This window comes from Marmota marmota, unplaced genomic scaffold (genome assembly GCF_001458135.2).
Source record: "Marmota marmota marmota unplaced genomic scaffold, marMar, whole genome shotgun sequence".
Classification (NCBI taxonomy): Eukaryota; Metazoa; Chordata; class Mammalia; order Rodentia; family Sciuridae; genus Marmota; species Marmota marmota.
The window spans coordinates 4,560,146-4,575,335 of record NW_026000240.1 but is presented as its reverse complement, the minus strand read 5'-3'; the positions used below and the strand labels follow the sequence as shown (position 1 = coordinate 4,575,335).

The following is a 15,190-nucleotide window of genomic DNA, read 5'->3' as shown; positions in this document are numbered from 1 at the left end:
AGTGAGCAGCGCTTTCTCATGGAACAGCAGAAAGCAAAACTCTTCAAATCTTTTTTTTTTTTTTTTTTTTGGCATTTACCCCATTTACCTCCATTTACCCCATTCACCTGTTCAATAACCTAGATGAATCGAGTACCTATAATGGCTCTGTGTGAGGACACAAAGGTGAACCATAGCCAGGAGCTCACAGCCTAGTGGACACTACACCTTAGAGCTCCATTGCAAATGAAGGTTCCTTCTTTTGCCCATAGCTTCTCCAGGTAAATACAGAGTGACTCCACTATTCACCTACAGATGCACAAGCAAAGACCTGGAGAGACGAAATCATGCAGCAGGGGACAGTGCCAGAACTTGGGCTCAAACCTAGGGCCTTTTCCTAGTTTTTCACACAGCATAGGAAGAATTCCATGTAGTTTAGCCCTAACAAAGGAGATCAGCACTCCTGCCAGGGTTGGCAGGGTCTGCCAGAGCCTGGAACTGTTCATCAGGGTGAAAATGTCTGTGCATTCCAGGGCCAATGCTGGCCCCAATACATCAACCACAGGTTTTGAGTCTGTAAAAACTGTGGTGGGATAGGGGTGGGGATGGAGGCTGGAACTTAAGAGTGGGATAGAATGTGTGATCAGACACTAGATATCCAAGGGCCCTGGAGGTAGAAAAAGGGCAGTGATCACAGAGTGGAGCCAGAAAAAGGAAAGGAAAACATCTCACAATACCCTCAGACTAAGAGAGGACAGACAGCCTTTAAGGACTCCAGAAAGACAGATGAAGCACATGATGGATCCCATCTGTATCCATTCCTCTATCCTTCACCTTCCGCCTGGTTGCTATCTTCCACCAGGATATACAGATAGAATTCAGGTTGATTGACTCTATCATGCACCTTCTTAGGTTAGAGTTTCCTTCCCTATCCAATGCAATGGTAATGTGAACCCACCTCCTCCAGTCCTAATGCCCTGTGATTCCACAACCAGAAAGTGAGGTATAATAAATGAGCCACAAGACTCCCAGAAACCCAAAAATCTTCTATGGGACTGAACTTTCATTCTGGCCATAGAATTGCTTCTCATTATTTTGATTCAGCATAAAATTAAAACAAATCCATTCCAGAAATATTCTGGGCAGCAGAGAGAAAACAAACCCAGAAATGAAAACCACCACCAAAATAAATCTCAGAACAAGCAGATACACATGACTGGAAGTGCCACAGGGTCAAAGGTGTAGCACCAGGTTCCAGCACAGGAGGGGCTGAGAACCTTTGAACACTGTTGTAGCGAAGTGTTCTGCCCTCCTCTCTCCTGGCCAATGCCCACCCTCCCTTTCTTTGAGGCAGTCCCCCATCACTCCAGCCCCTAAGTTTCTTGCTATCCTTTAATTCTCTTAATTGAGTCTGTACCACAGAACTTGGAAATTATGTGTTGTCCCTGTTTTCTAATTAATTCATACATGTTAGCTCTTTTCCCATATAGACTCAAGGTCTCTTGGGCATAAGACCTTTGTTTTATAATTCTCTATAGAGGTAGATGAACAGTAGGTACCTAATTATGTTTGTTGACTTATTTACAGGTCATTCCATAGACATGGAGAACACCCAATGCATATAGTAATAGCTAGCTATTCCTTAGTTTGTGCTTCCTTTTATATTAATATGTTCATCTAATTTTAATAATTACTCCCCTAGTCAGATGAGGAAAGTGATATCAGCTATCAAAGGATAAAGACCACACTCAAGAACACCTAGCCAGAAAGTGAAAAGGGTAGATCTGAATCCAAGCTTGACACTAAAATTCACCTCTATCCTGCTGATTCCTTCTGCCTGGGATCTAAAGAACTACTTTGTCCTAGAAATCCTCAATCTCTGAAAGCGAAAAAAGATAAACACATTCTCAATTATGAAAGCCCAAAACTGTAGGCATTTGATTCCTAAAGGATTATAAGAAATAACTTATGAGGTCCTGGATTAACAAATTAACATCAGATCTGAGGGCCCAGAGCCAGGAAAAAACATCAAAAAGCAGATCTGAAAGAATAGAAAATCCTCTCCTCATCCCCTTTCTTTTGTCCCTGAGGGGTTTTCTGTCTCCGGAGGGCCCTGCTCTCAAGACCCAGGGGAGGAGCAGGGGTGGGCAGAAGGGGAGGGCGCAGAGGTACCAATAGTGGGGGATGGGACAACACTGGGAAATTTGAGAAGTAGAATAAAGACAAAAATGCCCACAGCTCCCTAGTGGGGTGCCCATTGTGAGCATTCACCCTCAAACGCCCAGGAACAGTGAGCAGGATGGCAGTGAAAAGGTCATGTGAGCATCTGGAAGTCTAGCCTCCCCCAGTCCCTGAGCTTCAAACAGGGAACAATTCTTGCTGGCCTTGCTTCTGTCCCAGCCCCCCTGGCCTGGATGTCCCTGCAAATTTCCACAAGGGCTGCAGCCCTGGCATCCCATGTGCACACACCAAGGCAGAAGAGATGTATCTGATGGTCTAGAGTGACACATGTTGAGGTCTATCCACCCTGAGTATGTAAGGAGAACTGCATTTGCTCAACCTGTTAGGTTCAAACAAACAGAAAATGTGCAGCCAAAACTCAAGAAAGAATAAATAGAATTTAACTGCAGAATGGTACAGAGGGAGAGGCTCGGCTCATGCAGCAAGCTGCTACCCAGCACCCCACTTCATGCCTGTGGGATAAGAGGCCTTGTGACCAAAGGAAAGGGACAGAAAGCACATGGCATGGGAGCTCATCACTGTGATACTGCTGTCCTCATCCTGGATTACTGCTCAGTGGGTCCTTGATTCTGTGCCTCCATGCTACCAACCAGACCCAACTTGAACCTAAGCCTCATACAGATTTCCCAAGCCCCTGCCTTGCATCCTCTGCATGTACCATTTTTTGGCCAGAGGAAAATGACTCCATACTCAGGACGATGTCTTCTGATGGGAAAGATTACTTTTAAAGGGTTGTTCTCTAAATCTCAGTACATTTGCAGAAAAAAATAAGATGGGAAGCTTTTAAGAATGAATAAACTCCCAACCTGTGTTTGGTTTCAGTTCGGGCAGGGATAGTTGGGCTTCCAAGTGGCCTTAGGAAATATTTCCCAAACATCAAGCTTTGGTCTCAGAAAGATACTGACAGAGACCCATATTCACAGGGACTCTGGACATCTACCTCCAAGCATGGCCGCATTCCCAAATTCCTACCTTATGAAACTTAAAAGGCAAAGACACACAAAGTCAATGAGTTGGATTTCACAGACTCTAGATTCATCAAAAATATGTATATGTATTTATGTATACATATATGTATACATTTTATTGTTGTTGTTGTTATTGTTGAGATGGGTTCTCACTATGTTGTCCAGGCTGGTCTCAAACTCTTGGGCACAAGCAATCCTCTTGCCTCAGCCTCATGAATAGCTAGGACTACAGGCATGTGTCATTGCACCCAGCTGTTCATCCTGTATTTTGAGAAACAAAGCAATGGGTCATTTTAATAGACAGTGAGTCCAGGGTGACCCATTCTATTCACAATTCATGTCCAAGGCTGGAGAAGACCTACTCATCCAGGACCAAGACCCTTTCCCTACCATGAGCCCTGCAAAGGCCTTGCTCCACTCTGCACCACCTGGAGCCAGCCATCTTCTCTAACAAACCTTCTCAGAAGAGTCCTCCCCATCTACCTGCCAGTCAGGATCCCCCTGATCTATAGTGACTCCCACCTATTTACTGTGTTCCAGGGAGCAGGTGGGTCTATCTGACCTTACCAGTTAGATCAGGAACTTCCCAAGGGCCTTGTCTGCTCAATATTTAATCCCCTAAAATCCAGTCCCTAGAGAAACCATCTCCTCCTGAAGAGGTCAGCAAACCTCACACAAATAAAGTTACTCCAAGGCTCTGGCCACCCTCCTCCTCAGCTAGCCAGTTACTGCACAAAAGAAACTGAACAAAGGACAATGGACTAGCACAAATCCTTCATCACAGGGAGACTGATCTCTAAGCTCATGCCTAGTGGTTTATGATTTAGATATGAGGTGTCCCTCAAAAACTCCCATGTTAGTGCAGGAATATTCAGAGATGAAATGATTGGATTATGAGAGCTATAACCTAACTAATCCATCCTCATTTGAATGGACTGACTGGTTGGTCACTGTAGGCAGATGGGTCTTGACTGGAGGAGGTGGGTCACTGGGAGCATTCCCTGGAAGGGTACATTTTCCCTGCCGTCCCTTTCCCTTCCTCTCACTCTCACTGCTTCCTAAACCCACCATGAGGTAAGCAGCTTTCTTCCACTGGTCCCTTCTTCCCTGATGTACTGCCTGCCTCTCACTGAACCCAGAGCCATGACGTCAGCTGTCCATTGACTGAGACCTCTGAAACCACCCCAAATAAGCTTTTTCTCCTCTAAGTTGTTCTTGACAGGTATTTTGGTCACTGCAACAAAAAACTCTAACTAAAATAAGCAGCATCCTTTTATGTCGTCTGTGAATGAAGGGATAGACCTATCCGTCTTGGGGAAAAGATGTTCCTAGTGTCCTGAGTCCAACCACTCCCCACCCAGAACCAACTGCTCAGGCAGACTCCTACCTGCTTGGCTCAAGGCAACCTCACCCTGGCACAGGAAGGAATATCTCATGCTGGACTAGGGCACAGTCAGGCCAACAGCATCACCCTCCACATTCCCTGCTGTGTGGAGAGCAAGGGAAGAGACAAAAATGACCACACAAGAGAAGGAAGGGAAACAATTTAAGAGAAAATAAAAGAGGTAGTAGAGGGGAAGTGAAAAAAGTAACCAAAACAAAAATGATTCTATTAGAACTCAAAATGTTTTTTAGGAACCCAATAAGGTTATCAGAAGCACCTAGACTTCCCCCTGAACTTTGCATTGTGGATACCTAATGCTTTCATGTGTGTGTGGTAAGGGGAGAGGGTCCCTATGTGGTTATCTCAAGCTCCTCATTTGGAAATAATTTTGACAAGTTATGAGGTTTGGGGGGAAAAAATGATTCCACCAGGACAGAGAACACAGTCCCACTTGGAAGGAGAAAGCGGCTCTCCAGTAGGCTCTGGAGGGCTGGATGGAGCAACACATACTCTGTTCCTAGCATTTGGGGAAGGGAAGGATGGTGAAAGCCAGTGCCCTGAATCCTGGCACCATGCCCACTGTCCAGGTGTACCAGTGCTCTGCCCTGCTTCTTGAAGCACAATAGCTGATTTTATTCCTCAATACCCCAATGGAGAACTAGGGATATAGCACAGAGGTAGAGCAATTGCCTAGCATGTGAGGCCCTGGGTTCAATTCCCAGTTACACACACACACACACACACACACACACACGGATCCAGGTCTTTCTCCTTTATGATACAGCAAGTGTCTCCCATCCCAATTTTTAAATAAGTTCTAGAAACCCTGTCCCTGACAGCCCATCTTCACATCTGCAATACCAATCCTAGAAATTCAGTCTTTTGGGTCTAAAAGGGCTCACAACTCTGGAGAATTACTTTTAACCACAACTCTCCAACTGCAATGATCTGCGAACAAGGTCCCTCAACACTGGCACCCCAGCTAAAGCAAAGAAGGCAGAGTGCGGCCAGAGGCTTGCGTGAGGAGTAAGGAGTAAGAGAGCAAGACCACAAAGTACACGTCCCAGTTTCGCCCAGGACCTCCAGATCCTGGCAACCACGGACCAACAGCCTTTGCTGCCCTATCCGTCCTCATCACATTTGGGCAGGGAGGACCTTCACGTGGCATCCCGTCCTTGTGGCCGTCGCCGGGTCTTCTTGCAAGGGGCAGGGGACAGGGAGAAGAGCCCGCTTCTCCTCCTTAATGTTAGCGGCGATTTGTACCCCTCAAACCAAATTCACCCCCTTTGGATAATTCCTATACAGACTGTCACATCGCAGTCTCCAAGTACCTTACCTCCCCCCAAGAAAACCAGGCTGTTTAGCGTCACTAGAGTCTTCCCCTCACGCCGCCAACTCCTCGCCGAACCTAGGAGGCCCTCTCAAATAGGGAAGTCGGAGAGTAGGGCCCTCGGCTTTTGGAGGGTCTCTGCCCTCACCCCAATCCTGCCCCTAGGTTATGACTCCCAGGGGCCTCGCCAGGACAAAGCACTGGGCGGGATCACTCACCCGCGCAGCCGAGGCAGACAGCAAGCGAGGCACCAGCGCTTGGCGGGCGCACCAGCTGCAGGCGCACAGCGCGGGATCCGCGCTGTCTGTGCTCGGACTGACGACCCCGCGAGGCGGGGCGGGACTGGGGGACCCAGCGAGAAAGCAAGTCGCCCAGCGCGAAGACGCGGAGACGCTCTAGCAAGCAAGAGCGCGGCGCTTCGGGTCTGGACTCAAACTGCCGGCTGAAACTTACACGCGCTGATTTGCATGTCATTTGCATGGTGCTCAGGGAGTGGACCTGCAGCCCTCCGGTTACGCCCATCCGCGCTCTGCATCGGATTCCAGAGCCGAGGACCCCAGCATAATTCATCGCTGGACTCGGGTGGGTCTGCCCCCGGCCCTCCCTGCCCTCCAGAGACTAGGAAGCGGGCTGTATGGTTTTTAATTTTTATTTCTGTATTTTACCTGGAGAAATCAGTAAATATAGGACAAAAGAGGAAACTATGTAGCGTAAACCTTAAATTAATTTCTTTTCTTTCCTATCAGCAACAAAAATGGACCAAGGACTAAGTAAGACTTCCTCAAAGAGATACAATTCGAGGACAAAGTATGACTCAATTTGATCAATTTCAAAATTAGAAATGTTACATGGTAACCCCAGCCACTCGGAAGGGCTGAGGGTGTAGCTCAGTGGTAGAGCACTTGCCTAAAATATTCAAGGCCCTGGGTTCAGTGGGGGAGTGTGAGAGAGAAAGGAAAAATAATGCATGCAGTATTGTTCAATTAAGAAAACAAAATTATGTAGACAAGATAACAGTTCTTAAAAATGACGACTCTGAAAATGAAGACCCTACACCCTTACTTCCTAGCTGGAAAATTTGGGGCATCTTAACATCTCCAATTAGATTTTCTTATCTCTAAGATAGGGATGATCTAAATGCCTCGAAGGAATAGGAGGGTTTAGTGAGATACTGCAGGTAATTCATTTACACAGTGTTTAATATGCAATTACTATTAAAATTTTAATATGCAAGAATGATATAAATCTACTTGAGAGGCATCCAGATGTAGGTGAGTCAAAGAGAAGGAGAAGAAGGGGCTCTCAGAAGTTAAGAGCAGAACTTCCCACCCAATTCAAAGCTAAATTTAAATATTTTAAAATTTATTTTTGGTACTAGGGATTGAACCCAAGGGTGTTTTACAACTTAGCTGCATCCCCAGACCCTTTAATTTTTATTTTGAGTCAGTGTCTCCCCTAGCTGAGACTAATCTTGAACTTGTGATCCTCCTGCCTCTCCCTATTGCTGGAATTCAGGTGTGCACCACTGCACCAGGCGAAATTTAAATATATTTGAAGGACTTCAATCTTCTACAATTCTAACCCCAATTAAAGCTCAAATTAAACCTACTTAAAGTTCCCAGTTTGGGTCAGAAGGAGCCTCTTCACTGGTTCTCCAGGGTCCTGTTGGTAAGACACTAATAGTCTTGACAGTTTCCAACCCCAGGATTCCAAGCAAGTGACTGAGGTGGATGGAGTCAAGGCTGGCACCAGGAGTCTGGGCCTCTGCTCCTAGCTGGTTCAGAACAACTCTGCTTTTCTCTATTTCATGTATTAGGCCTGCATGTAAGACTTTGCAGAAAACTTAAATCCACTGTTTTAAATAGTGCAATAATATCAGCAACAGTTTAAATGTTAAAAAAAAAAAAGAACTCAAGTGATTACATTCTATTATTTTATATTCTATCTTCCTTCCCCCTTTTATTCTACTTCTGATAACCTGCACATTCTCTCTTTGCCCCCCTCACCAATCCGCTAGCACCGTGCCATGTAGACATTTGTTTTAGAAAAGTGATGGCGATCTAGGCAGGAGAGAGGACATTCTTTGAAAACACAGCACACCAAAAATGACATTTACAAAGTTGAGCACATGTGAATCATGACTGAGAAACCTGTTGTATAAAGCAAATTGGGGTGTTTTATATATAAGACCTCTGATTTACATAAATTCTGTAAACTTAATTTTCTGCATAATGAGAATCTATAGCTAGATAATATCACCTATGGGGAAAAATAACAATTCCTTGACAGTAGAGAAAGTGGAGGGTACCTCAACCTACTTTGTAGGGTTGTTTTGAGGCCTGAAAGAGAAGATACACTGCAAAGAATATCAGCAGGGTGCATGGTATATCCAAATTATTTTACAAATAGTGAGTAGTATTGTTTAGGAGTATCAGTCCTAAATCATGCCATGCCAATACTGTCACTCCCAGTAGAGTAAAATTCTTTCCATTTTTCTGTGCTACTTCTTTTTGGATAACCACTACCTATGTGGTTTTCATTCAGTGCCAGATTAGAGAGACCCTGAACTAAGACAAGGCCCCAGTCAAGGAGGGCCATGCATAGCAGCAGGAGAGGTGGTATAAACCTAGGTGAGTGGAGTGAACAAACCAAGGAATCTCATAGGTGAATGGAGTGGGTAATACAGATTATCTGCACTTGGTGGATCCTGATGAGGTGGGAAGTGAAAAAACTTAAGTTTGAACCCACAGCACTTGTGAATATTCCATAAATTTTCATTCACTTTTAAAAAACTGACTTTTATAATTGTTTATTAATGAATTCAGAAGTTATTTTAATAAATAGTTGACTGTAAATACAAACAGTATGCATTTACTAACTTCTCTGACTTTAAGACACATTGATTGCTTAATCAGTTTAGATTCTAAATTAAAACCGCATCAGAGGTACAAATCTGGTTCTGTTGTGAAAGCATTTCTCTGTTAAGTCGTCTTTGATAATTACTGTTGGAATGTGAGAGGAACTAACCCTTGAGAACTCCACCCTTGGTTCTGTACCTTTCCTAGCCTTTCTTAGCTATTCACATGGTTTCAGCTCTTTGGCTGCCGCCAGTGATCCCTAAATGCACATCTCTAGTCTTTGCCTTCTGAGCCCCAGAACCCCACCCAGCTACTGGACTTTTTCACATGCAATTCACATTCAATAGTGCCCTTTTCCTCTTGTCCCCATTAAACTTGCTCATGCTCCTGGCTCCCAGGTTAATAATACTGACACCCATCCAGCTGCCCAGGTTGCCTCATTCCCATTGCCTGTCAAATTTTCTACCTGCGTGGATGACAAATTCCTCTTCTCAGTTCTCACTACCACTTGCCTTAGCTGTCCCTTAGGCTATTGTGGTAGCCTTCCACGTAGGTGTCCTGCTATCAGTCTTGCCCCTCTAATCCATAATCCACACTACTTAGTGACAGCATGATTTTCCTCAACATCTGTTAATCCAAGTCTCCTCTGTAAGCATCAGCTGACCAGACTCCTGATCTGTTTTCTGGGCTGTTCTCTAGCTATACATCATAACATGAGCTCTAGCTTCAAGCTCCTCACCACTTCCTGAACGTGCCCTGCTAGTTCAGGACTCACTGATGACCCTTTCTCTGTGACACTAACCAAACCCCACCCGTCTGATTGAGATGCCTCTCCTTTGGCTCCAATAATGTGTGCTGAGTAAGCTGTGTGTGTGTATCCTCAAATAGAAAGCAAGCATCTGAGGACAAAGACTGGGTCTGTGTTTTCTATACTAGCAATAACTAGAGAGCTTGACACAAAGTGAGTATTTTCTATAATATCTGTGGAAATATATTTTTAAAAGTATTAATTGCTGTGATGGTTACTTTTAGATGTCAATTTGACTGGATTAAAGAATACCCAGAGAACTGTTAAAGCATTACTTCTGGATGTGTCTGTAAGGGAGTTTCCAAAGGAGACTGGCATGTGAGTTGGTGGTCTGAATGAGGATTCCCCTCAGTGTGTGCAGCTACCTTTCAATCAGATGGGGAGCCCAAAAGAACAACAACAAACAAACAAACAAAAAGGCAGAAAAAGTTATTTCTTCTCTTTGTCTTGGGACTGACATACTCTCCTCATGTCCTTGGACATTAGATCTCTAGGCTTTCTGGCTTTTGAACTCTAGGGCTTATACCAGAAAATACCAGGTTTTCAGGACTTTGGTCTCACACTGAGAATTTCACCATCAGCTTCCCTGGTTCTGAAGGCTTCAGACTTGGACTGAACTGTACTATTGAAATGCCATGGTCTCTAGCTTGCCTGTTATGGGACCTAGTCTGTATAATTATGTAAGCCAATTCCCCTAATAACTCACCTCTCCTTAAATATCTATTTCTATATCCTATTAGTTCTATCACTCTGGAAGACTCTAATTGCAAAAATAAAAAGGACACAAATAATTTCATAACAACAGAATTTATTCTTTTCCTTTTATTTTTGACTGGGGGCTGTAATGGAGATTGAACCCAGAGGTACTCTACCACTGAAGCACATTTCCAGCTATTTTTTTTTTTTTTTGAGACAGGGTCTCTCTAAATTACCTAAACTGGCCTCAAACTCAGTGATCCTCCTGCCTCAGCCTCCTGGGTAACTAGGATTATAGGTATACAACACTGTTCCAGGCAACAAAATAGAGTTTTTAAGAGACAGAGAGAAAAAATAGAAAGAAATTCTTCTTTGGGAAATGTTTGCTCTGAATTATCTCTGCATGTTTTATAATGGTTTCCTATATATCCATGTGCCCATTGGAAAAACTGGCTAGTTAGGTCAAGAATCTTCATGAGTCCTGACTTTAGGAAGTTGGCTTAAACAGTAATGTTCAGATTCCTCTTCTTTATAGGTTTTCCAGGGCTCATCTTGTCCTTCCCCCTACCTCTCAGCAAGACCATACTTAAATGGTCTTATAAAGATACATATCCACCTTTCCTTCCTAGTAATATAAGAGATATATATTCCAGTAAGTTATGAATTCCAGTGACTGAACAACCTGTCTGGATAGTTCTTTTTTATGCTTTCATAATCATTTGTTGTTAATAAAAATCTATTCAGAATACTATAGTGACAAGAATTCTAAGTACTTATAAATAAATAAATAAATTTAACAAAATAGAGGATCTATATTTTTTAAAATTTGGAAAAAAATATTAAAAGACATAAGATAGTATTTGAATAAATTGAAAGTCATACTAGCATGCTCCTGGAAGAAGAAAAGACTTAATGTAAAACTTAATTCTAGACATCTTAATATATAAATTTAATGCAGTTCTAATTAGAATTTCAGTTGGATTTTTCTTGGAATTAAATGATTCTGGAGTTCATAAAGAGAAAGAACACAAAGAATAGCTAGTAAAAACTATTTTAAAATGTAAGGGAGAGATACCCCAATTGATTCAAATGTATGAATTGCCAAGATCATTGTAATATCATGTGTAGCTAATAAAAAAAAATGTAAGGGAGAGAGACAACAAACGAAGAGGGGGGGACTTACTAAAATATCTGTCATACTCTAAAGCTTGTGAATTTAAATCAACATGATACTGATAAGGAAATATAAAATATATTTGTGGAACAAAATAAACAATTATAATTATATTGGCAATTAGAAATGTTTGTGTGCCATATTGATAATTCAATGGGAAAATTATTATTTTTAAAAAGCATCTAGACACAACCGGCTGCCCAGATGAAAGAAAATAAAAGTGGTGGATTATAATCTTATGGTAAATTCAAAAATAAATGCTGATGAATTAAAGGTTTACACAAAATAAAAATAATTTTAAATATAAGAAAAATATCTAGGACATTATGTATTTAACATGTAGTTTGAAGACTTTCTATCCTAAGAACCAAGGAACTATAAAAGACAGGCAAATATGACCATACACAAGTAACTTTTTTGGTATGGCAAAAGATGCTATAAACAAAGTTAAAATCTATTAGTACATTTGGCAAAATGTCTATGTCACTATAATCCCATAAAAATCTCTTTCTGGCCAGGTGTAGTGATGCCTATAATCCAGGAACTCAGGAGGCTGAGGCAGGAGGATGACAAATTCAATACCAGTCTCAGCAACTTAGCAAGACCCTGTCTTGAAATAAAAAATAAAAAGGACTGTGGAGACAGGCGCTGTGGTGCATACCTGTAATCCCATCATCTCAGTAGGCTGAGACAGGAGGATTGTGAGTTCAAAGCCAGCCTTGGCAAAAGCAAGGTGCTAAGCAACTCAGTGAAAGTTGCTGTCAATAAATAAACAAAATACAAAAAATAGGGCTGGGGATGTGGCTCAGTGGTCAAGTACGCCCGAGTTCAATCCCCACTACCAAAAAAAAAAAAAAAAGACTGTGGATGTTGCTCAGTGGTAGAGAACCTCTGGGTTCAATCCCTAGTAAAACACACACACACAGAAAGATCACTTTCTGATAGTGACCCGATGGTACAGTTCACATATATTTAAGGCAAGATAAATGCTTCTTGCCATTATTTGCCAATTTTCAAAATAATTGTTTCCTTTGCATCCTTCAATGGTAACTTGCTTTTTAAAGATCTTTATGAAGTAATGGATTAAACCTACTTGATTTGTAGTTAAGTTTTTTATTGAATCTTTCACTGTCCCATAATGATCAGTAGAAATTTTACCATTTACCAGGAAGATTGTTAGTTCAAAGCAAGCCTCAGCAAATTAGCAAGGCCCTAAGCAACTCAGAAGTCTAAATTTAAAGTACAAAAAGGGCTGGGGATGTGGTTCAGTGGTTAAGTTCCCCAGGTTCAATCTCTGGTACAAAAAAAAAAAAAAAAGTCAGGAAAAGCCTGGACAAAAGAATAGTATAGACAAAAAGAATACAGGTGATGTACTTGAAGTCTTACCAGTAGTTGGTGTCATAGAGTAATTCCTTCTTTGGCTATGAAAATGATAGATACATGGCTTCTAAAGTCCTTTTGAAACTCAACTTCAGAAATCTCTACTTTACCATCTCTGGTAATTCTCTGCCAGGTCCATCTCAGGCCAACCGGTTTAAATAAAATTGTGTGCTTCTTTACCAGTGGTGTATTAAAAACATTGAGAAAAGACATGGGCTTTGCTGCAGTGTTTTTAAGGTATGCTATATGGCCTTAGAACTCACTTGCTTAAGCAATTCTGACTAGAAATAGATTTGAAAAATCATTAAGGTGTTAGCTCACAAATAGAACCCAGCTTTACCTAATAGGAAACTTAAATTCTGAACTACTAAACATAATTTTTGTAAAGAGGCCCTTATACTAGTAATTAAAACTTAAGCCAATTCTGTCACTCTTTGCACCCTTGATCTGCTTTAGTTTTCTTCACAGCATTTATCGCTTTACACTCCTTTGTATCCCACTGCGATGGAACACCTTTGAGGACAGAGAATGTCTGTCCTGTTGAGTGTGTATTTCCAGAGCCCATCATGATAGTAACTGGCACATTCCTGCTCCTTTTCTTCCCCAAGTCAGGACCACAGAAACTGGAATTTCCTCCCCAAGGCATGTCATAAAATATACTGTAATCTTCTCCCACAACTGTCTTGGAGATGGCCATTAAAAAAATTCTCTCACCTACCTTGTTGGTTAGTAAGCAGATCATAAGACTCCCATTTCAGTCCTGCCTCATACCCAGGAGGAAGAAATACTATAGACAGGCCAAGACGAATCTGAACAGACAGGCTTTGCTGGATTTCCCCACTCAGTCTATTAACATCATACCATATCCTTTTTGTCCAACCACAGTTCTACACCCTTCAATCATATACAAAGAGGTTTCAGTAAAGCCTCCGTAGGATAAGATTGAGAGCTTCTGAACAGCTGAACACATGGAGGCTTATAGGAAGGTAAGCAAGAACTCCTACCTGTGCTTGAGGATGGTACACTCCAACTCCATGGGGACAGAAGCTCCTGCAATCAAGGCCCATCCAGATATTGCCCTAGGTATACCTTCAGCTGGCTGTTTACTTCTATCCTTTAAAATATCATTTATAATGAGTGTATGTATTTTTCTGAGCTCTATGAGTTATTTTTTGAAAAATGATCAAGTCTAAGGAAGGGGTTCCAGGAATTCCAATTCACAGCTAGTTGGTCAGAACTTCTAGAGGCCTGGACTTGTGACTGGCATCTAAAGTGAAGGGCAGTCTGGTGGAACTGAGTTCTCAGTCTATCACTTTTGCTTTTATCTTCACACAGTGTCAGAACTGAACTGGATTAGAGCTATAATTTCGCACACATTTTAGGATCACAGAAGTGATCTATGTTGTGAACAAATAATAGGAGAAACACTTTATTTTCCCACTATATCCTCAGAATTAACATAAAACACTCTTAAAATCTGCTTCTGCATATGAGTAACTATTGAAACTTGGGAGTAGAAAGATGACACAACTTTCTTCCTTGCATCATTATTTTGTGTTTCTGAATTTACATATTGAAGAATTGTGGCCTATTACTACCAAATAAGAAATTAATAAATTAACTTATGAAAGCTGGAAGATAGAACACTTAAAATGCTAATGAACAATTCTGTGAATATAGTTTAGAATTCATTTACTATTTTTAGACTCCAAAAATCTCTCTCTGTAAAAGAAAAAAATCTCTTAGCTGGACATATCAGAGGTTGTAACACTAACATCTAAAATGCTACCATGAAGAGACCCTGGGACCAATAAACACTCTTTAATTCTAAAGGCTGTCCAAGTGCTAAACATAATTGTACTAAGCAGATGACTTGTACTGAGTGTTTGTGACAACTTAAGACTCAGTTTTTAAGGGTAAAGGTGTGCTGCTTACATGGAGGAAGCTGACACTGGACAGTTAAGAAGTTCTAGTACAGAAAAATAGAGAAACCAGGTTAGTTCATATTTATAGAACAGTGAATGTTATCAGTTAAATTCTGGGAAAAAAACTGGCCCAGAAAGGCAGAATGACAACCAAGATTTACAAATTTCATTATTTTTAAAGAGAGTAAGGATAAAAAACCCAAATATTTCTTTTGTTTAAAAAAAATTTTTTTTTTTCAAAAGTAAAACTTAGCTGTCAGCTTTGTCAATCTGACTTTATTTTTTAAAGGCCTTAAAACACGCATTCAGGAAAAAAAATTCCAAGAATTTTTAGAAACCATGTTAATTGAGAATATTATCAATATTTTTTTTTTTTACAAATAACTTTATATTGTTAATATATATATATATATATATATATATATATATATATATATATATATATAT

The 15,190-nt window shown here is 41.4% G+C and overlaps 1 long non-coding RNA gene across 1 annotated transcript in view; it reads right to left on the bottom strand.

Annotated features, from left to right (window-relative positions):
• Nucleotides 1-6,334, bottom strand: part of LOC125613562 — a 43,996-nt gene extending 37,662 nt beyond the window's left edge. The window contains exon 1 of the long non-coding RNA XR_007344115.1: nucleotides 6,121-6,334. This is a non-coding gene — a long non-coding RNA (uncharacterized LOC125613562). The remainder of the gene's footprint in view (nucleotides 1-6,120) is intronic.
• Between the last annotated feature and the right edge of the window lie 8,856 nt (nucleotides 6,335-15,190).